We start from the raw sequence: 22,291 nt of genomic DNA, 5'->3' as shown, positions 1-22,291 counted from the left end.
AGAGAGAGAGGAAGGAAGGAAGGAAGGAAGAAGGAAAGAAAGGAAGAAAGAAAACACATTTCCTACAAGAGAAAGTGACAGTGACTGACACCTCTGAAGTTTTCTGTCAGGAACAGGTGGCAAATTCAAGAAGCTCCTGGCATTTCAGGGAGACTTGGTCCCCATCAAGGATAATGGCGTGTGAGTCTCCCAGGCTGCCCCCATTCCCATCAGCTGCCTTGGCAATTATGCCCCATGATCTCCCAGCACGAGGACTCTGCCACCATCAACTCTCTTCTCCGTTGAAATTAAATACACGGAAAAGAGCAGGGACTTCAATCCCTCATCTGTTCACAGATGAAGAAACATTTCCAAATCGTCAGCGATCACATTTTTTTTTTAATTCTAAGGACGACCAACTGTTCCCAGAGATTGCGATTACATTTCTTACCTATTATTTCATGTAATGGCATCCCTTAAATTTTAAATTAGCTTTGAAGAATAAAAATAATTGAATTCCTGCTGTTTTGTGTACATAGAGGGTGACAGGAGCTAATGTGGTAATTTAAGCTGTAAATGAGTCTTCACTTTGTGTTCATTAATTACAGCTAATTACTGAATTACAAACCTTCTTGGTTAGGCTCTGTTATGCATTCCTGTAGCATGTTGAATCTCCAGCTGGTAGAGAACTGTTTTATAGACTTACAAGCTGACACACTAAGCCACCACTGAAACAATTCAGTTTGAAAACAAGGGGGGTGGGAACACAGAACCTCACATGCTTTGGAATTAAAAGAACAGACACGGCGCTCGGGACTCTCATCTTGGGGAATAGATGATCTTGCACACATAATTAGAACAATTTATGCCACGAGAAAAGGAGAGGGGGAAAAAAAAGGCAATGAATGCTAGATTCCTCTCCACGCTGGGCGCAATCTGTCCTGTAGCATGAAATTTATGAGACTCGAGTCCCTCCCCGCCCTTATCTCCCTGTTCTTTAGAAAGTGAGCATCCAATTATTTATTAAGGGACCCTGCTTTTAATAGTGAAGAAGCATCAAGGATTCGGGAAATCTTGCTCAGTCTTCATGATCACAAATGGCTATAGAGAAAAGATTCAGGCTGGCAGGTCAAGGACTTGGTTATGACTGACTGGTTCTCTCTTATTAGGTTGAAAAACAATAACACATATATTTTTAATTTCTTGTGTCAAGTAAGGCATTTGGGATTAGAAAATAAGAGTGTCTTCTGCTTTCTTTCTGACTCCAGGTGAAGGGCTCTGGGAATGTCTGGCTTACGAAGAAGACTCCCTAATAGAGAGCGAAAATGCAGAGATTGCTGTGTGCTCCCTGCCTGGCTAATTACAATGCAATCGAGCACCTTCAACCTCAAATCCAAATGACTCCAGGATCCAACGTAACCAAACCCCAGTAATAAATCACAAGTGGAAATGTGGCTTGCAGCATTCGTTATTCAAAATAGAATTCAGAGCTGGGTGTGGTGGCCTTATAATGCAAGCACTCGAGAGGCAGAGGCAGGCGGATCTCTGTGAGTTTGAGCCCAGCCTGCTCTACATAGTGAGCTCCAGGACACTCAGAGCTATGTAGGGAGATCCTGTCTAGAAGAAAACAAGCAAACGACAAAAGCCTGCAGCTTTAGTGGTGGGCCGTGCTGATATGAAACACAAGTGCTTTTGTGTTTAGAAGTAGCCCTCATCTCTAGCAGGCCCTGCCACATATGTGCAAATGTTTCAAAACCCAAACCACTTTTGCTCTCCGGTATTTGGGAGTACTCAACTGGTAGAACAATCTGGGTCAGAAGAGGGCCAGGCAAAGCAAGGTACTTCAGGGTATTAAAAAAAATCCAGACACCTTGGGTGGTGGCGGCGCACACCTTTTGTCCTACCACTCAGGAGGCAGAGGCAAGTGAATCTCTGAGTTTGAGGCCAGCCTGGTCTAAGGAGCAAATTCCAGTACAGCCAAAGCTATACATAGAAACCCTGTCTTGTAAACAAACAAACAAACAAACAAAAAATCCCCCTAAAACCCCAAACCGAAAACCAAAGCCAAACAAACAAACAAAAAGCCTGGACTCAGTGGACACACACACACACACACACACACACACACACACACACACACACACACACACACACACTCGGCTTGAAGCTGGAAGGGAGAGAGAGGGAGGCCCAAGGGTAGTTGGGCGTGGTTTGATATGATTAAGAAGCTTTGCATGAATCTGTGAAATTCTCAAAGATTGAAAAAAGAAAATGAACTTTAAAATAATAGTTTTTTAAAAGGACGACTAACGGGCTGGAGAGGGTGGCTCAGAAGGACAGGCGTTTGGACCCCAGGTCCCCCAGGACATCTTCAGTGTGCCTTACTCCAGCTCTTGGGGAGGCAGAGACAAGAGCACCATGGGGTTTTCTGGCTTTCAAACTAGCTGAAAGAAATTGAGTCCAGGTTCAGGAGAGACCCCGCCTCAAAGGAAGAGGAGGCAAGTGTCAGGAGAGGACACCTGGTCTTTTGGGGAGCGTGAACACGCACAGGTGTAGCTACAAACACGTGCACACACGCATACCTGCACCCACACAAATAAACCGATCGCTAAAACAAAAAGACGAACCAGGTAGATAAATATTATTCCCTTTAATTAAAACCAGATTTCCCTTTGGGGGGGGACCATCTGTTGTCTTCTCAGTGAAGAGATTTTCACGAGGCTCCCCTTACTTCCCAGTTACAGGACTGCCCATGTGACTGAGGTCTGGCTAATCAGTGTGCTCTATTCTCCTGCAGAGTTTGGTTTGGGGATGGGGCATATGGCTTAAGTCAGTCCAGAAAAAAATTTGTTTTTTTTTCTCCCCTGAAATTCTTTTCACTGGGGTGGTCAGCCTGGAGCTGCTGGTGTTTCTAGGCTGCCACATAAACTAGGCTTCCATTGAAGAAAGGTTATCCAGGGAGTCAGGTGTCTAACACCTCTCAACCCTGGATTCATCTTTGCCTGGTTTTGTTGCCCTGTGACCTTAACAGGGAATAATAAAATCTCTCTCCCCTTTACACTGGCTTGAGTGGCATTTGTCACATGTCATCCATGTCCAGGCACCTATGTAATTATCAGTCAACAGGGGGCCACATTCTGGCTAGGGAGTTGTGGTGGATTGAATGATAGATGTTACCTACCTGCTCAGGCATTCGAACACTTAGTTCCCAGGTGATGATGCTGTCTGTGGAGGTCTAGGGGGTGTGACCTTGCTGGAGGATTTGCATTACTATGGGTGGGCTTTGAGGTTAAAAACCTGGGTTCCCTTCCAGCTCGCTTTCTCTCTGCTTGGTGTTCTGGGTTGAGAATGTGAGCACTCAGCTTTTTCCGGCTGTAACACCCACCCCTTGCGGCCATGCGTTCCCACCATGTTGGATTCATCATCCGTCAGGAACCATAAGCTCAATAAACCTTTCCTTCCTGAAGGTGCCTCGGCCATTGGTGTTTTATCGTAATAGAAAAGATAACTAGTCCAGGAGGCTTGAGTGGAATGGGCTAAGTTTCTGGGAAAGATTTGCCTCCTCTCTGAAAAAAAAAAAGATTAAAGACAGAATCATTGCCCTACTCAGTTTCCTGCAGATGAATGTCTAGCGGGGTGAGCGGTGGTGAGGTTACCATGAAGAGAGTCACAGGGCCGTCTCCTAACCCCTGGCCCAACACTACTGTCCTTGACTTCTGGGCGACCCAAATCATTGTAATTTATTTCTTTGAAATCCCAGTTTTAAAAATCAGGGTCTCGAGCTTCTCACGATGGGTTTGTACAGAGTGGCTGCTGCAGGCTTCAGCTGGCCCAGAGGCAGCACACGGGGCCACGGGGAAAGCGGCAAACGAGGCACAAGTTGGACATTTTCTCTGGGTTGCAGGCAGCATATTTCTGGGCCCACAGTGGACACTAAGAGAAGTGTTTGCTTGTTGTTTGTTTTGGTTTTATGAGGCAAGAGCCCGTGTAGCTTAGGCAGGGCCGCGACTCTGTAGCCAAGGGTGACCTTAAACTTCTGCTCCTTTGCTTTTACCTTCCAGGTTTTTAAGATTTATTTATATAGTTAGATTTACTTATTTATATTGTGTGTATGTTTGCCCGGCAAACAAGCATGGGCAGTATGTGCATTCCTGGTGCCCACGAGGCCAGGAGAAGGCATCAGTCGCATATAGCTGAGTTACCACGTGGGAGCTGGGGACTGAACCCAGGTCCTCTGCAAGAGCAGCAAGTGCTTGGAGTCACTGAGCCATTTCTCCAGACTTCATGCTTTTTAAAGGTTATTATACTTTTCTCTGTGAGTTCTTTTGTAAGCCTACCCTAAGTGACACTATTCCAGTAGTCACTTACACCAGCACTATTCAACTAGGGGTGACTTTGGCTGTCAGAGAACATGTGGAATTGTCTAGGGGTATTTTGGTCTCACCTGAGAAGCTGCTGGTACTGGATTCTAGTGGAAAGAGACTAGGAAAGACGCTAAACATCCCAAGACATATAGGATGGAGCCATGACAGAGAATTATCCAGACAAATGTCAGTAGTGGCAAAGTTGAGGAACACACACACACACACACACACACACACACACACACACACACACACACACACACACACCTTGGAGACAAGTACATCATTATAAAGCTGGCTGTCCTAGTGTCCCCGAATCACTATGTCACCATCAAGGCTAAGATCACTCCATGGTGCTGAGGCTTTCCTCAACAGGATTCTTAAAGCCCCTTCCTCTTCAAAAACGCAGAGGAGGCAAAACTCAGAGGAGGCAAGTCGGAGTCTGCTGGTCATTTCTCTTATTGGTTAAGGATAAGAGAGAAACGTCTTCAGAAACAAAACACTGTCTTTGGGAAGAAAAGAGATGCCCACGATTGCAATTGTGTACGCCCACGTGACCATGACACATTCCCAGGACCGTAAATGGAAGGGTTTTGAGACAGAATATGTCCTGGAGTGATAGGACCCCCTCACGACGCCACACACACTTTGAGTATGCTTTGGAATTTCTGAAAGTCACAAGGAGCCTGCTGAAAAAGTCCATGGACTGGAAGAGATAGGCCAGGTGAAGGAAGCATGGAGGGTAACTACTTCTAGGAGGTGATCATCCACGGAAGTCAACGTCATTAATGAGTCAAAGCAAAGACTCGGATTAAGTGTTCTTTGGCCAAGGTTACCTTTTCTCATCTTCTAATTTGAATTCACAAATGAGAATCCCTGCCTCACAACCCCTTGACCTCACACCCAACTGCTATTGGCAGGTGGGGTACCTTCTCTAGGGACACCTGTCTCACACATTCAACACCAATGGTGTTTAAGGAGATGGTGTGGGTAGTAGGGTTGGGGACCTGACAGGCAACTCAGAAGAGGTGGGGTGCGTGTGTGCGGGGAGGGGGTGGGATGCGTGTGTGTGGTCTGGGTGGTGTGTGTGTGTGTGTGTGTGTGTGTGTGTGTGCCGGAAGAGGGGGTGGTGTGTGTGTGTGCAGAGAGGGGGTGGTGTGTGTGTGGGGAGGGGGTGGTGTGTGTGTGGGGAGGGGGTGGTGTGTGTGTGTGGGGAGGGGGTGGGGTGTGTGGGGGAGGGGGTGGGGTGTGTGTGTGTGTGTGGAGGGGGTGGGGTGTGTGTGTGGGGGGAGGGGGTGGTGTGTGTGTGTGTGTGGGGGGTGTGTGTGGGGAGGGGGTGGGGTATGTGTGTGTGGGTGTGTGTGTGTGTACCAAACCCACACCTTGGTGGCTCTCTACAAAGGCTTGATTCCCTTCGTGAGTGTGATCCACCAAGCCGTAATCAAGGGTTAATTTCACAGCTCACCGCTTCATCTAGCATAATATCCATTGAGACTAATTAAACGTGTCTAATAGTGTGAGCGTCTTTGTCTCTGTCCTCCCCTCTTTGTGTTACACCCTTCGCATCCCGTCTCCACAACCACACGCCATCACACTCGACTTGACAAGCCGAGTTCCATCCCTAAAATTAAAACATTCCTGACCTATCTGCAATGACAAGCCAGGCAAGCTTCACGGAGCTCCGGCCCATGAAGGGAGCTGACACATTTGTTTTTAATTTCAAAAGAGTAGAAAGTGAAGATCTGACCCCGTCAATCAAGCCCTGTGACAAGTTTAATCATTGGTGCCCCACAAAAATCACGGCTAAATAGGAATGCAAATACTGTATCACAGGGCTCTTATATATGCTAATCAGGGAGAAGTAATCAACTGACAATTTCACCGATCTCCTTTCTGAAGAAGTCACTCAGCGCTCTGTCTCTGGGCTACAAAGGGGAGGTGGGGACGGGGGGAGACAAAGGGGAGTCAGTAGGTTCTTCATCCCCAACCAGCAACCTTTCTTTTATTTCTCCTTCTAGGACGCTTTCTCTTTTAAAGAGGGAACTCACGCTTTTGATCGCCCCCCCCCCCCCCCCTTGAACTTTAAAGCAAAGAACTTGCAGAGTTACATGTCAATTGTACTTTATTATCCAGAGCCACGCCAGGCAGCAAATGCACCGAAACTTCCGCTAAAATAAAAATCATCATTTGTCTTTGTCATTAATCTGTTCTCAAATTCTCTTATATCTTAAAAGTGACTGACCTCCACAAGGGGAGGTGGGGAGAAAAGTTTTTCAAGTAGTTGAAAAGTCTGAAAATGGTGATTTTTTTGGTAACTTAAAAGATGATGAGGCAGAATTTCTTTAAAAACTGCAACCCCACAGTTGATGAGAACATTATTATTGCTTTATATTTACTTTTTCCCTTTTTTATGTGTATGATGTTTTGTCTGCATGAACGTCTATGTGACATGAGCATGCAGTTCCCAGAGGAGCCAGAAGAGGGCGTCAGAACTCCTGGGACTGGAGTTGCAGATGGTTGTGAGTGCTGTGTGGGTGCTGGGAACTGAATTGGGGTCTCCTGGAAGGGCAACGAGTGCTCTTAACCACTGAGACATAATCCCGGCCTCTGAGGAGAACTTTATATGTACCAGGAAGTTCTGGGCTGAGGGTCTGTCCCCTCTATGTCACGTGATTTCCTGTGCCAGTGGAGAGGGGACAGGAGTTGGGGTCAGTCTACCTTTCAAGACCGCTTCCACGAGGACCCTAAGGGTGCTGTGTTTACAAAGCCTAGACATTCAAATTCAAGAGTCTCTTTTCTGATTTTAAAAGACTTATTTTTATTATTTTAAACTACGGGTGTGTATGGATGGGAGAGATGGCTCAGAGGCTAAGAGCACTTTCAAAGGACCCAGGCTCAATTTCCAGGACCTGCATGGCAGCTCAGAGCTGTCTGTAACTTCTGTTCCTTATATAGACATACATACTGGTAAAACATGAATGTACATAAAATAATAAAAACCAAATTATTAAAAAAGTTTAAGTCTGGGCAGTGGTGGCACACACCTTTAATCCCAGCATTCAGGAGGCAGAGGCAGGTGACTTTCTATTAGTTCAAGACCAGCCTGGTCTACAAGAGCGAGTTCCAGGACAGCCTCCAAAGCCACAGAGAAACCCTGTCTCAAAAAAAAAGTTTAAAAAATTATGTGAGTGTTTGTCTGTAAGTTTGCGTATGTGTGTGTGCCTGTGTGTGAGTGTGTCTGTGTGTATTGGAATGCTAGTGCAGGTGTCTGAAGAGCTGGAGTTGCAGGACTTACACCTGGCTTGGGTGCTGGGAACTGAGCTTGGGTCCTCTGGAAGAGCAGCATTGTCCTTCCCCACAGAGCTGTCTCTCCGGCCCCTCTGCCTTTACTGTTTAAGAAGCTCTAAAGAATGCCGGTTTGCTGGTTCCTTTTTGCTGTCACAGCAGGCTACGATAAAAGATTCTATGCTTGTGCAGGGCTGTGAAAATGGAACATTCCAGAAGTCCAGGTGTGGTTAGATTAATTCCTATTAATTCAAATCAAATCAACTTCCAAACATGTGGGGTCATTCATTGTCTCCTTTTTATAAACGAGTGGGGAGATATGAGCTAACCTCCTTCGTGGTGTTCTGTGGAAGGGCAGATGTGCCTGATTCTAGTGTTTTGTACTACCCAGATAGCTCAGCATGGTCTTTCCTTTTTAAGTAATTGGGAGGAAAATCAAAGGATATTTGTGACATAAAACTGATGTGAAATTCCCATTTCAGTGCCTGCAAATCTAATCTCAGTGGCATGAGGCCAGACCTCGTCATTGGATGCCACCTGTGGCTGTCATGCCAAGAAGGCCTGTGAACACTGAGGTCATGTGGCCTGCAACATCTGGAATATTTACTGTCTGGACCCCGTCTGAAAATGTTTCCTGGCCTCTGTTTTATACCAGCATGAAAGGTTTGCCAGGATTTGGCTCTGCCTCAGTTTCTCCAGACATGGAAATTCTTCAACAATGAATACCTGTAAAGATGACTCTAGTTTCTGAGAAGTAAGTGTTTAGATTATGCAGAAGGACAGGCTAAATTACTGACTGTTGTGAAACCTCTATTTCACGATCTATAAAATGGGTCCAAGGACAAGGCGAGGCATGAGAAATAGGGAAGGCCTTAAGAGAAAGCGACCAAAGAAACCAGGAATTCATCCTACTGTACTGTTCTCTGACTGTAAACAGAAGAAGCATGATGTTTTTGAAGTAACCAGGGTACCTGGGGTAAAGATGGTTTTGGGCTGAAGAGAAAGAAGGCTCAGCTAGTAAAGCCCTTGCTGTGGGAGCATGAGGACCTCAGTTCAGACCTAGGGCTAAAACGTTGGGCGTGATTTTGTGGGCTTGTAACGTTAGCACTGGGGAAGCAGAGACAGGTGGATCCCTAGGCCCACCAGCTGAGCAGCTGGGGCCAATGAACAAGCTTCGACCCCAGTGTGAGAGACCCTGCCTCAAAAAACCAAGGTGGGTGTGCCCGAGGAACCACACCCAAGGTTGCACGCTCACCTCCCGGACATGAACACACCACCCCCACTCCCAGACAGAGACTCACTTGCAGTTTTTAAAAAGTGTGTTTTGCGAGTACTAAAGCAGGTTTTGTTCTCCTCACTGTACACTACTGTTTCTGGTCCCTTCACCCGCAGGCTGTTAGGAGAAAAGCCTGGCTTTTGAAAATTAATCCCGTGCAGGTGGCAAATGAGTAGACTGCCTGGCAGGTGTGTACGTGGTGATAGGAGTCAATTTATTCCAACTCCGAGGCTGCTTAAGCCTGGTGTTGGAGATGGGTGTGTGCTTGAAATTGGATCTGCAGGGGGTGGCTCTCAGCATTTCCAGTTCCCTTCTCCCTGAGAAGGTGTTGAGAAGGTATAAATTACACAGGGCTTTTCCTTTTGTCTCATCTCTAGGCAACCACTGTTTCTTTCCTTCAAAAACACCACTCAGGTCTGGTGAGATTCATTTTTTTTTTGTGTCCTCCCAATGCTGGTGAGACCAAGGGGTGAACTATCACAAGGGATGAGAGGAGGGGTTTGAAATAGCTCTGTTCTTATTCACAGCTCTCAAACTGTCCCCCTGGAAGGTTTGGGTCACAGAACTGGTGGGTGTGTCAGCATCTACATTCTAGAATCTTCCTGGGAAGTCATTTGCTGGCTCTGCGGGAGGTGGGTGGTAGGGGGTGAGGGGTGGGTGGGTGGTGGTGGTGGTGGTGATTTTTAATTTATTAGTTTTTAAAGATTTATTTTATTCTAAGTTGTGTGTGTGCGCTGTCCACGTGTCTGCAGGAGGGTCTGTACATGTGCCCATAGAGGCCAGAACATGGTGTTGGATCCCCTGGAGCTGGGGTTAAGGCTGTCTCGAGCTGCCCAACATGGGTGCTGAGAGCAAAACTTGGATTCTCTGCAAGAAGGATCGGGGCTCTTAACAGCTGAGTCACCTGTACAGCCCTGGTGTGACTTTCACACTGGGGGCAGCGGGCTGTCCCTTGCTCCATTACCAGCTCAGTAGAACACAGGACCTGACACTAAACAAGAAGGGACTTGCTGGGTGTGGGAAAGAGAATTAAGAAATTGAACACTATTTGTAGAGAAAGGGGTCCGAGCTGAGAGCAAAGCTCCCCAAGTTGGTTCCCATGGAAACAGCTCTGTAGGATGCCAACAGGTGCTATGTGCCCAAACAGCTGTGTAATCAAATATGTTTGTGTGAGACTCTCCTGCAGGATGTCTCACTCTCATTGCTAATATGAACCCCTGAAGCGGGGTGTGCACATCCTGTGTTGTTTGTAAACCTGGAATTGTATCCAGGGAGCATCTTGGGTTGGTATTTCGAGGAATGCAATTTGTGAAACTTTGTATCTGTCAGAGGGCCATCGGTGGCTTTTGCTATTTTCCTCTGTCTGGAATCTTCTTCCCCAGAAGATCAGTGTGTGTAGCTCGTCCTCCTCCCAGCTTTGAGGCCCTTCTTTCACTCCCTGCTCTGCCAAGCACCCAGTCTGTGGCTCTGACCCTTCATTGCTCTAAGCAGATTGTGTATTTCACTATCTGGACACTCTGTCACCCAGAGTGTAATCCCAGGGAGGCCAGGCAACTGTGTTTTAATTTTTTTGTACACAGCAGTGTGGGCTGTTGGGTGGCCACTGCAGGAAAGGAATTGATGGACTTGGGAGTAGGAAAAATGCTTGCCATGCAAGTCTGAAGACCTGAGTCTTATCCCCAGAACCCATGCAAGTCTGAAGACCTGGGTCTTATCCCCAGAACCCATGCAAGTCTGAAGACCCGAGTCTTATCCCCAGAACCCATGTGAAAAAGAAACCCAGGCATGGAGGCACACACTTGCAATCCCAGCACTGTGAAGGAGGAAACAGTTGGTTCTGTGGGGCTTGACGGCCAGCTAGCCTAGTCTACGTGGAGAACTTGGGAGAGACCCTGTCTTACAACACAAGATGGACAGTACCCGAGGAACAGTAGCTTCTGTGGCCTCTACATATATGAGAACATACCTGAACACAAATGTATACCGTTTACATAATATGCACATGGAAAATAAAAGATGGAAGGTAGTTGAATAGCAAATGAATAAGTTTATGAATTCTTGCTTTACTAAGCACAGGACAGAGTTGGGGAGCACAGAGCCACATTGGCTGGGACAGGTGTATTTAACACGTGATATCAAGAGTCACTTAGCAGGACGACATGCCCAACAGGAGTAGAAACTCAGGCTGTCAGGAGGGAGGGGACACTGCTGCTCACCTGGAGATACCTGCTTCTCCTTGTGGCTGGTACCAGAGAGAACAATGACTTTTCTTCCCCCTTCTTAAATCAGCTTCACTTGTCGAGAAGGGGCTGTTGTCAAGAACCCAGCACACACAGGCTGCTAAACCAGGGTTCAAGAATTGGCTTTTGGGTTGAAGAGATTGCTCAGCTGGTGAAGGGCTTGCTTTGCAAGCCCAAGGACCTGAGTTAAACCTCAGAACCCATTTATAATCCCAGCACTGGGGAAGTAGAAACAGGTGGAGCTCTAGGACTCACTGGCCACTAGCCTAGCTCGCTTGGCAAGTTCTGGGCCGGTGAAAGACTTTGTCTCGAAAACAAAAAGTGGTTGGCACTGGAGGAATGGCACCTTTGATTGTTATATGGCCTTCACATGCACACCACAAACAACACACTCACATACATGTGAATGCACTCATGCACCATACAATACGCACACCACTACACACATCACATTCACACATACACACACACACACACACACACGACATACAAATATGTACATGAGCACACATTATTTCTTTTATTTCAAAATGCCAATTGCAAAAAATTAAATAATTAGATGTGTAATGTTGTACTCTTTAGTCTTACACTTCTGTCTTCTAACATTGAAGATGGCCTTGAACTACTGATCTTCCTGCTTCTAACTCTTGAGTGTGGTAGTTATAGATATGCACCACCACACCTGACTTATGAGGCCTTTTCCCTTTTTATTTCTACTACAAGGTTAGGCTGTTTTGTGAACTGAGGGGGTTATGTAGGTAGGGACGGGTAGACCAGTTGTCTGTAGCATAGGATAACATAGTATGAGTGATATAATTCAGTGTCTTACTTTAGAGAGGGGTATGCCTGGAGAATGGCAAGGGGTATAGAGTACATTAGAAATAGACTTGCTTCCCTGGGATATTCTATGTTGTTAATTCCACTGCTTCATGCTGAAAAATCCCACACTCCTGCTATATCAGTTCCCAAACTGTTCACTGGACAATGAAGTTCAATACTTCAACCAGGCATGGTAGTGCAAACCCATAATCCCAGCACTTGGGAGGTGGAAGTCAGGGATTTGGAGTTCAAAGCCATTCTTAGCTACATACATAGTGAGTTTGAGGCAAGACTCTGTCACAACAAAGCAAAACAAACCTCTCAGAAAACAGTCTGTCATTTTGTCATCAAGAGAAGTCTTAGGGACTTGTGATAATGGGGTACACTAAGGATACGTAGGACTGGGAAGAGGGCTCAGTGGATGAGAGCCCTGGCTGCTCTTGCAGAAGACCCAGGCTCGATTCCCAGAACTCACTTTTCAGATAAAAAACTGAGGTTCTGGGTGGTTCTGTAGGTCTCCCAGGGGCTTGCAGTGGGAGCTGGGAGCCAAGGCTAAGATTCTAGAAGCTGCTTGTGGTTCACATGAGAAGTTTATGGGAGCCTCCATTTGGATAAGGCAGGCTGAGGAGGGGGTGGATTGAGAGTAGAGGCTCCCAGGGGCTTCATATCACATCAAGAGGTTTGAGAAAATCAAGGCCATGCCCCCCCCCCCGCATTGGAAACATCTCTGGTTAGAGAAGCTGTCCTACCGGGGTGGTGATGCACGCCTTTAATTCCAGCACTAGGGAGACAGAGCAGGTGGACCTCTGAGTTCGAGACCAGCCTGGTCTACAAGAGCGAGTTCCAGGACAGCCTCCAAAGCTACAGAGAAACCCCCAAAAGAAGAAGCTGTCCTAGTGTCATTGCCCTTGCTGTGATGAAACTCCCCATCAAAGAGCAACAGGTTGGAAGGAAAATGCTTGGTTTACAGTTCCTGGTTACAGTCTTTCGTTGAGGGCAATTCAAGTCAGTAACTCCAGCAGCCAGTCACAGCACATCCACAGTTAGGAACAAAGAGAAATGAAAACACTCATGTTGCCTTCTTGCTGTTTCTGCTTAGCTAGTTTTCTTCACTGTCACATAGTTCGGAGCCCAGGCCATGGAATGCTGCCATTCACATTGAAGCTTTCTTGCTTCAATTAATAATCAAAACCATTCCCTACAGACATGCCCATAGGGTAACCTTATCTAGCTGCCCACAGGGTAACCTTATCTAGCTAATTCCTCATTAAAACTGTCTTCCCAAGGGACTCTAGGTTGTGCCAAGTTAACAGTTAAAACAAAATGTCATAGATGACTTTGATTACTTGTGAGCAGAACAATCCCACAGATGATCCAAAAGTATTAAACACAGCTCTGGGCAGAAAGTCTTCTATCAACAACATAACCACGCTAAACTCCAAGCAGCAGCAGTTAGCAAAACTTATGATGCATAGTAAACTGTTAGAAACCATATTAACAAATAATGCCATAGTCTTAGAGTTCTTACAAATATCATCATCATCAAAAACACTTGCTGTGCAAGCCTAATGACGTCATCTAATCCTGGAACCAATATAAAAATGGAACGAGATGATCCGTGCCCCCAAATGTCTTCTGATCTCAACTTGTGTATCATGGCTACACCCTCCACCTATACGTACATGCACGTGCAATAATAAATTAAAATTAAAATAATGCAAGCCACTAACATATTACTTAAAATTCTGATGAGGGTGTCACAGTCACTGAGCTGAGAAAGTGATTTCTTTATTTAATTGTAAGAGTGCCTGCATGTACTCCCATGCACTACATGTATGCAGTGCTTAAAGTGACCAGAAGAGGGCGTCAGACCCCCTGGGAGTGGAAGTTTTGGATGTTGTGAACTGTCATGTGGACTCAGGGAGCACTGGATCTTCTGCAAGAGGTGGCAATGCTCTTAACTGCTGAGCCTTAACTGCGGAGTCATCTCTTCAGCCTGCGACCTTTTCCCAAGGTACTTTGTCTCAAAGGATAAACTATCCTTCCTAGCATCTTGTTATCTTATCGAGACTTCTCTTCAAGTCCTAGACCTGACTCCACATACCTAGCTAGGTACCCCAGTTTGCTCTGCTGGGTCTTGCATCAGGGTGGTCTACATGAATTTGACTCATGGATGTGTCTGGAGAAAGAAGATACGATGAAAAAAAGTGGTGGTGCTGGTGTTTTTAAAGAAGGGTGATGTAGGGAAGGGTCCACAGTCATCGAGGGACGGGCAAGGACAGGTCCTGGAAGTGCCGTGGCCTTGGGATGAACCATCTAACTCAGAGCAAACATGACAAATCACAGAACAGGTTATTGTGAATTCCAAAGGCACTTTCTAGGACAGGTCTCCCTCTCTACAGGGGTGGCACGCTAAACAACGCTCACTGGGCCACAAGAGTTTCTGCTATTTCAGCAGATAATGGACTTAACAGGCTCAACTTCAAAAGCAAAGGATGACTGTGATGCCTATGGAGGGATCCTGCTGCAAAAGCACAGGACGTGAGCTCAGATCCCCAGAACCTACATAAAAGCCAGACATAGCAGTGTATGCCTATAAACCCAGTGCTGCTGTGTGTGTGTGTGTGTGTGTGTGTGTGTGTGCGCGCAGAGATGGGCAGAGACAAGCGAGTCTTGGAGATTTGCTGACAGGCCAGTGTAGCCAAGCTCCAGATTCCATGAGAGAACTTGTTTAAAGAAGTTAGGCAGAGAGCACAGAAGGATAGCACCAATACCGACCTCTGTTTCTATAATCACATGTACAGGTGAGCACCCCCCCCACTAAGTAGCCTCTGCTGATCATGTGTTCTATGCCAATATCTCCTTCATCAAATAGCATCCAGAGAAAACAAGGCCTACATTATTTTTATTTTGCATTTAAGCTGATTAGAAAGTTAGTTCTGTATTTGATTAAGTTCTACAGAAACCAGGCTTGTGGTGAATCATTAAGCAAAGACTCTCCAATTTGTGTGTGTGTTTGTGTGTGTGTGTGTGTGCAGCTATAAGGCCTGCAATGATTAATTAAGGGCACCAAGCCAAAGCAAGTATCTTTGTTTAAGACAGAGTGGACAAGACAGCCTTGGGAAAGTTGATGTCTTAAGTAGACGCCACAACATGTTTTTAATTATGTTTGGGAAGATGAACAAGAATAGGAATTGCCAACTGTTTAGAAAGATAATTTTTTTAAAAAAAGAAAGATTAGAATAAAAAACTCAAAGCGAACATTATTGATTTAACACAAATGCCATTTGTTGGGCCTTTTGTAATTCCCCTATTAGTGTCATCATTCCAGGGCTTGCGTCCCCCTTCTGTGATCACATTTGGCGTCCGTTCAGCTCTCAGCAATATGATACAGTCAACAGACAGTGATTGTTCATATTAAAATGTTTTGTTTGTTGTAACTGTACAGATGATCAAGTGGTGTAAATCCTGAATTATCCCAATCATTGCCCAGGCTAATAAGGAGAGCGGGAACCAGTGACCGACGGAAGACGAGCAGGCAGACTCAGGGTTATGTTGTCAGTTAGAAGAGAAACTGGGGAAGCGGGTGAGACACAGCTGTGCCTTGTACCATGGCGGGGTGGGGGGGGCACTGTGATCCTCTCAAACTGACATCAGCCAGCTCCGATGAGATCCATGGTGAAGGATGCGCGGGGAGCTGCTTAGCTTCGGATTGCATGGGCAGTCAGATTCCATTTGGATCAAACTGTCCCGTCTTAGCATTAACAATAATGGCAGATTGGTCTTCACATAAGGCCAGCTCCCCACTGTTAAATGTTGAAGACAGACCAGAAGCCTATTTGTTTGGCCCCTTTCCCCCAAACTGTCAGGAAACGGTTTCAACTCGTTTGGAAATCGATGGACACTCTTTACAGCAGGGGTTATGGGCTCTGGATCTCAAGGAGCCATTTAAACCTATCACTCATGCCCCCCCCCCCCCAGTGCAATTTCTTCTTCCTTGTTGCCCATCCCTGTAGGTTTTGAGAAATAGTTAATTATTCATCTTTCTGGTAACTAGTGGTTTTATTTTGGCACAGCATTAGCAGTATCCGTCTGGAACTACACGAAGGATGCTGTACCTTCCCAACACTTTTTGATTTCTTCTCTCTGCTAATGTGACTTGACTATCTGCTTGGTTTGGGACTGAAGACTGGGAACATCAGGCTGGACAGGAAGTCTCCTGCCCTCCCGAGCCTAGATTTCGGGTCTAGTGAATGAGAAGGGACAGGGTTTCTGTGGGAGACCTATACTGGGTGAGCTGTCCATCTGGAGATGGAAGGAGGACCCATGGCTGGATGGCATTATGCTTTCTCCCCAAGAAGACAGCAGGACCCCAGAGGATGAGCTGATTCAAGAACACAGAGGAGTCCGGCTTGGTGGTCCAGGCCTGTGATCCCAGCACTTGGAAGGATGAGGCAGGAGTATCGGAGTTTAAAGCTAACTGCAGTCACAGAAGACTCTGCCTCAAGGCAACCTAACCAAACCAAATCACCTGGTGTTTGTCACCAACCTTTTCGATCAGAATGGCCAATTCTGCCCTGCAACATGTTTTACAAAAGGCCAAGATTAGGTGCGTGCGTGCGTGCGTGCGTGCGTGTGTGCGTGTGTGTGTATGTGTGTGAGTGTGTGTGTGTGTGTATGTGAGAGAGAGAGAGAGAGAGAGAGAGAGAGAGAGAGAGAGAGAGAGAAAGGAAGGACAACCTTAGGTACCCACTTTTTTCTTTCTTTTTTTGGGCAGAGTCTCTCTTTGGCTTGGGATCTGCCAGTTTGACTAGAGAAGGGGTGGTCTAGAGAAGGGATATGGAGCTTCTATTGCTCTCTGATTACACCTCCCTCCAGGGACCACCTCATGCTCAGGGGTCCAGAAGCTCCTCGGTCCTGCTTGTTTTTGGGAATTCTTCTGGAGACTTCACTGAATTAGGCATGACCAAAGCATGGACGGCTGTGTCAATACATGACTGGCCGGAGTCTGGTCTAACTTTGACAGAATGGGCAGAGTAGCCCGATAAGGACTCTGCTTTTCTGAAGAACACCTCTTCTTCTCAGGGATGGGATAAGACTTCTTTTGAAGCTGGGATATTAAGATCTACCATCAGACTGGGTGGGGCCAGATAGTTTCTCTATGATACACCTTGGGGCAGAGCTACCAAGAACAAACCCACTGTGTTGGCTAGTTTTATATCAACTTGATATAAGTTACAGTTATCAGCCTGGAGGGGACCCCCAGGTGAGACAATGCCTCCACAAGATCCTGCTGCAGGTAGGCCTGCAGGGCATCTTCTTAATTAGTGTTTGGTGCTGGGAGGATCAAGTCTATTGTGGGTTGGGCCACCCTGGGCTGGTGGTCCTGGGTTCTGTAAGAAAGCAGGCTGAGCAAGCTATGATGAGCAAGCCAGTAAGCAGCGCCCTTCCGTTGTATCTGCATCAGCGCCTGCTTGTTTCAGGTCTGTTTGGGTTCCTGTTCTGACTTCTTCTATGATGATCAGCGATACAAAAGCACAAGCCAAAACGAAAAAATGAAAGAAACCCTCCTAAAACAAAACCAACCAACCAACCAACCAACCAGCCAGCCAAAACAAAAAAATGAAAGAAACCCTCATAAAAAAAACCTCTCATGCTCTTAGGTATTTCAGTGTTCTAATGAGGTCCCAAACTGAAACATTTTGAGCTGGGAAGATGTCTCGGTGAGTACAGTGCTTGCTGTACGAGCATGAAGACCTCAGTTTGGATCCCCACGCCCCCACCTCCGTCCCCAGCCCTTGTAAAAGTAAGGCATGGGCAGGAGCTCTTGTATTCTTAGCTGTGAGGAACTCATAGAGACAAGAGAATTGCTGTAACCTATTTAGTGAGCCAGTCTAGTTGCCAAACGGTAAGCTGGTGAGCTACAGATTCAGTGAGAGGCCATTTCTGAGGGAACAGGCAGAGTGTGATGGATTGGGAACTTCTTCCTGAACAAACACATGTGAAGGCAGATGCATACACACTTGCACCCACCCCCACACAAATTTAAAAAAATAAATATGGAAGGACATAGTGGTGCCCACCTTTAATGTCAGGGCCCCGGAGACAGAGGCAGGTGGATCTCTGAGTTTGAGGCCAGCCTGGTCTATATAGCATGTTCCAGGCCAGCTGGGATAGCATAGTAAGACCCTGTCTCAAACCAATCAGTCAATCAATCCGACCACTCAATCCATCAGCCATCACAGAACTTTAAGCTTTACTGTTTGAAACACTGGAAAAGGTGGGCCAGAGAGACAGTGCAATAGCCGGAAGTGCTCACTGTTCTCACAGGAGGACTGGAGTTCCATTCCCAACACCAGCACCAGGGGGCCAGGGAACCCCATGCCCTCTTCTGCCCTCCATGGCATTCTCTCGCACACACCTGTACATTCTTACACATCATCAAAAATAAACCTTAAAAAGGATAAAAGAATGTAGGAGACCATTGGGAACCAAAGCATTATCTTGGATAATAGGTTTTATGGAGTTGCTCTGGCTAGTTTGATTATTGGTTTGTTTTTAAAAGTCTTTTAGACAAGGAAGTATTCCTGCAATGGTTTTGTCTCCTAGGTGAAATCAGAGTGTGTAGCTATTTTGTGGGTGGGTGTTACTATTGCCAATCCTCAGCTGAGCTGACACATAAGGGAAGTCTTGGGCTTTCATAATTACAAGATATTTCCTTAATAAACCTTATCTGATCCTTTTCCGCTAATAATTATATGTAATTATATTTACATGTGAGAACATTGCATACTAATGGAGCGAGGGCCCCGAGGACTTACGAGGGTTTATGGAATGTCTGACTAGATACAGCCAATCATTCCATGTCATACAAAGAACACGGGGAGAAAGGGATGTATGTGTTCAAAAGGAAGCAGAGCATTGGAGAAACCCAACACATTCATTAATTGATAATATTTTTGTTAGGCTGTTGGTTTCAAGTGTCTTTTCCTGCTTGCACTTGAATCTAAATGTCTGCAAGGAATGGGGTTTTCAGAGAAAGAAAAGTAATTACACCCTGTAATTCTGATTTAATTACAAGGAAATAGATGTAACACGATGTGGGAAAAGTTATGACGGGTTCCTTAAATGATATATGTCATTAACATGTTAATTGGCATGAAATCTGAACTCACAGCCAGAGAAATCATAGGTGAAGGCAAGGTCAACTCCATCACAGGCGGGACTAGAATCGAAATTCCATAAAAGTGCTTGAAGCTTGACTCTGCAATGTAGCTTTTCCCCATTTGTGTTCAATACAAAGAGATTCAGGTCCCACCCCTGAAGAAGGAAAGGCCTGTTCCTCACCTGTTGGCGTGGCTAGCTGGAGCCATCAGATAGCAGTGAAGTCAGGATGGGATTATGTGAGGGAAGGGATCTTCCTCTGCTTGGAGACCAGGCCATGCAGTAAAAACCAAGTCCTTTCCACAATGTCACATAATGATAAAGAGAGATGAGTACAGATTTTGATTATTTAAAAAACTTGCTATTTCCTTGAAGACCTATGGGGGGCAGGGATCTGTTTATTTGATTTAATTGTGATGTTTTTGGCTCGTGGCTGGGTTAGTCATCAAAACAGGAAACGGACCCCTCTTTATTCAGCAGAAGGAATTAGCCACGCTAGAATGAGTTTGCTGGTAGAGGAGGAATGTGGTTGACTGCCTGGAACTTTTTTGTTTTGCCCCCTAGATTTAAATACATTGGTTTATTTATTTACCTATTTATTGTGTGTGAGTGGTGTGTGTGTGTGTGTGCATAGGCACAGTGCCTATATGTGTGTATCTAGAAGTCTGAGGACATGTCTCTATTTTTACCATATGGATCTCAGGGATTGAATTTAGGTCGCCAGGCTTGGTGGCAATCTCCTTAGCCTGCTGGGCCATCTCACTAGCTTGTGAAACGTTCTCAAGGCAAGAATATTAAAAAACAGGAGCGCTCTCAGGAGAAGAGGCTGCATAGCAGGGTGAGGACAGCCTTTGTGAGTTTCAGTGACAGCCGGGGCTTACAGCACAGGCTCGGGAGAGCACCGTGAGGGCTACGGTTCTGTGCTTAGGCTACCAGCACTGACGCTGAATGGTGCAATGGTTAACATTGACTGGAGGATGGACAGATGGTCTAGCCTCACCTAGGAGGCAGACCTCTGGGCACATCTGTGAGAGAATTTCGTAGACTGGTCATGCCGGCAGTGTCTGAGATTAGTGCCTGGTACAGAGGTCAGCACACAGCTCCATCACTTCAGGGTTGTGCTGCCAGACATCACAGGACTGCAGTGCGCAACTGCTCCCGGAGAGCAGCCACAGTTGTTTGAACCTAAGAGGCCAGAGACTCAAGGGCCCTCAAAGCTAGAGGTAATGAGGAAAGGAAGGCAGCACGGGTCACGCCACCAGCTCTCTACGGCGTTTGCTCTGGGGTGCTCAGCACCCCACAGTCACCTCCCAGTGACGTCTGCGTCCCCTGGCAAGGAACTCCCCTCTCATGGCATTTTCTACAAGCATTTGTTCCATACGCTTACTTTTGGGAGGCAAAGCCTCACACTTCAGCCCAGGCTTGCCCGACCTTCACTCTAACCCAGCATGGTCTTGAACGTGTGAGCCTCTGTCCAGTCTCAGCCCACCAAGCGCTGGGATTGTAGACCTGTGCAACCACTTCTGGCCAATCATTGACTCATTCTCCTGTCAATCAAAGCAGTCTCACTCCCCGGGACCTTCTGAGAGATCAGGTCAGTTTCCTAGGAAACTAAAGAGGTTAGTAGTGGTCCACTAGGACTCACTGGCTACATACGACTTCCGGGTCTCAGAGGACTTGGGTAATGTGTGTGTGTGTGTGTGTGTGTGTGTGTGTGTGTGTGTGTGTGTGTGTAAGCAGAACTGAAACACCCAGAACCACCTCTCTCCGCCACCCCATCTTGCCGGTCTCTTCCGGGAGGGAGGGCCATCAGCTCATTTTGCCCTCAGGAGCTCTTTGCCTCCTCTCTTTACCTGCCCTCACTAGCTCATGCTCTGGTTTTTCCTTCAAGTTTCCCAAGCGGAAGCCACCTCAGAGAACCACAGTTGTCTCCCAGCAGCTCCCCCGGCACCCCCATGCGCACCCGCCTTCCTCACCTGCCGCCACAAAGACAAGGAGGGCCATTCATAATTTAAGTCAGCCCTTTCTTACATGCACCAACATGTGCCTGACGCTGGGGGAAAAACTGAACTCTCTCTCCGAGGACACACTGAAGATCAAGCGGCATCTCATTAGGACGCACTTCAAAGACTCGCCCTTTATTTCCATACAAACAAGTTTAAATTATTGTGCGTGATTCTGCTGTTAGCAGGGACTCTGATCCATTATGCATGACGCCTTACCGCTCGCCTGGATCACGAACAATGGCGAACATGCCATTAGCCTTCTGCCGGAATATGCTAAACCTTGGGAGTGGCCCCGTTATTAGGTTAAAGTTCTGCCATTAATTATTAATTTTATTTCTTCGCAGCTAGAGTGCTCGGGAGCATCAGGCAGGTATGGCAGACTTGTAATTAAGCACAGCAGAATGCAGGCGGAAGCTGCAATTTCTTTATTACTATTTAACACGGATTGAGCCCTCACTGGGGGCAAGGGACCACGCCCAGCACACACCTTGTCTACATTGCGTCTTAAGTGCATCATGCGACTTAATTTCTACCAGAACCTCACTATATTGCAACATTTTACACATAAAATGATAATTAGGGAGGAATCCGAGTTGCTGTGGAGGAAATGCACAAGTGATAACAATTTTCAGGACTGTAGGTACTTCTGGTCACAGCTTGGGTCTGAGACGTCCTCTGTAGGCTCCTGTGTCTGAACACCTAGTCCCCAGCTCCTGGCACTATTTTGGGAAGTAGGGGAAAGCGTCGAGCTAGGGCAGTTCTTTGAAGGTGATGTCCGAGCCCGGGTTTTGTTCTTGCCTCTGCTATCTTGTCTAGTTGCTATACAGAGACCTTTTCGCCGCCGCCGCCGCCACCATGGTGGAGCAGCTGTGTCGTGCTTTCCATCCATCGTAGACCATAAGCCTCTAAACCATGAACCCAAATCAGCCTTTCAGTGGTCTCTGCACAGTACTATTCTGTCACAGTGACGAGAAAGGACAGGGACACACTCCTGGTCCTCCCCTTGCCCCCACACCATCCTGTTAGTGTCTGAGGACTTCCTGCAGATCGTCTGTCGTTTAGGAAGCAGGTGTTTTCAGTCCATTGGGCCATGAGCAAACCGATGCTCACTTGCCTGGAAGGGGAAGCTCCTTGTTCAAGCTCTGGGTTTAGCCCCTT

General features: G+C 46.6%; 1 protein-coding gene and 1 long non-coding RNA gene across 3 annotated transcripts in view; one reads left to right on the top strand and one right to left on the bottom strand.

Annotated features, from left to right (window-relative positions):
• Positions 1–1,433, top strand: part of LOC110341719 — a 7,942-nt gene extending 6,509 nt beyond the window's left edge. The window contains exon 4 of the long non-coding RNA XR_002383700.2: positions 1,248–1,433. This is a non-coding gene — a long non-coding RNA (uncharacterized LOC110341719). The remainder of the gene's footprint in view (positions 1–1,247) is intronic.
• Positions 1–22,291, bottom strand: part of Tshz2 (teashirt zinc finger homeobox 2) — a 440,107-nt gene that overhangs the window by 41,815 nt on the left and 376,001 nt on the right. The window lies entirely within an intron of this gene.

This window comes from Mesocricetus auratus, unplaced genomic scaffold (genome assembly GCF_017639785.1).
Source record: "Mesocricetus auratus isolate SY011 unplaced genomic scaffold, BCM_Maur_2.0 Super-Scaffold_100028, whole genome shotgun sequence".
NCBI lineage: Eukaryota > Metazoa > Chordata > Mammalia > Rodentia > Cricetidae > Mesocricetus > Mesocricetus auratus.
This window is presented reverse-complemented; position numbering and strand designations above follow the sequence as displayed.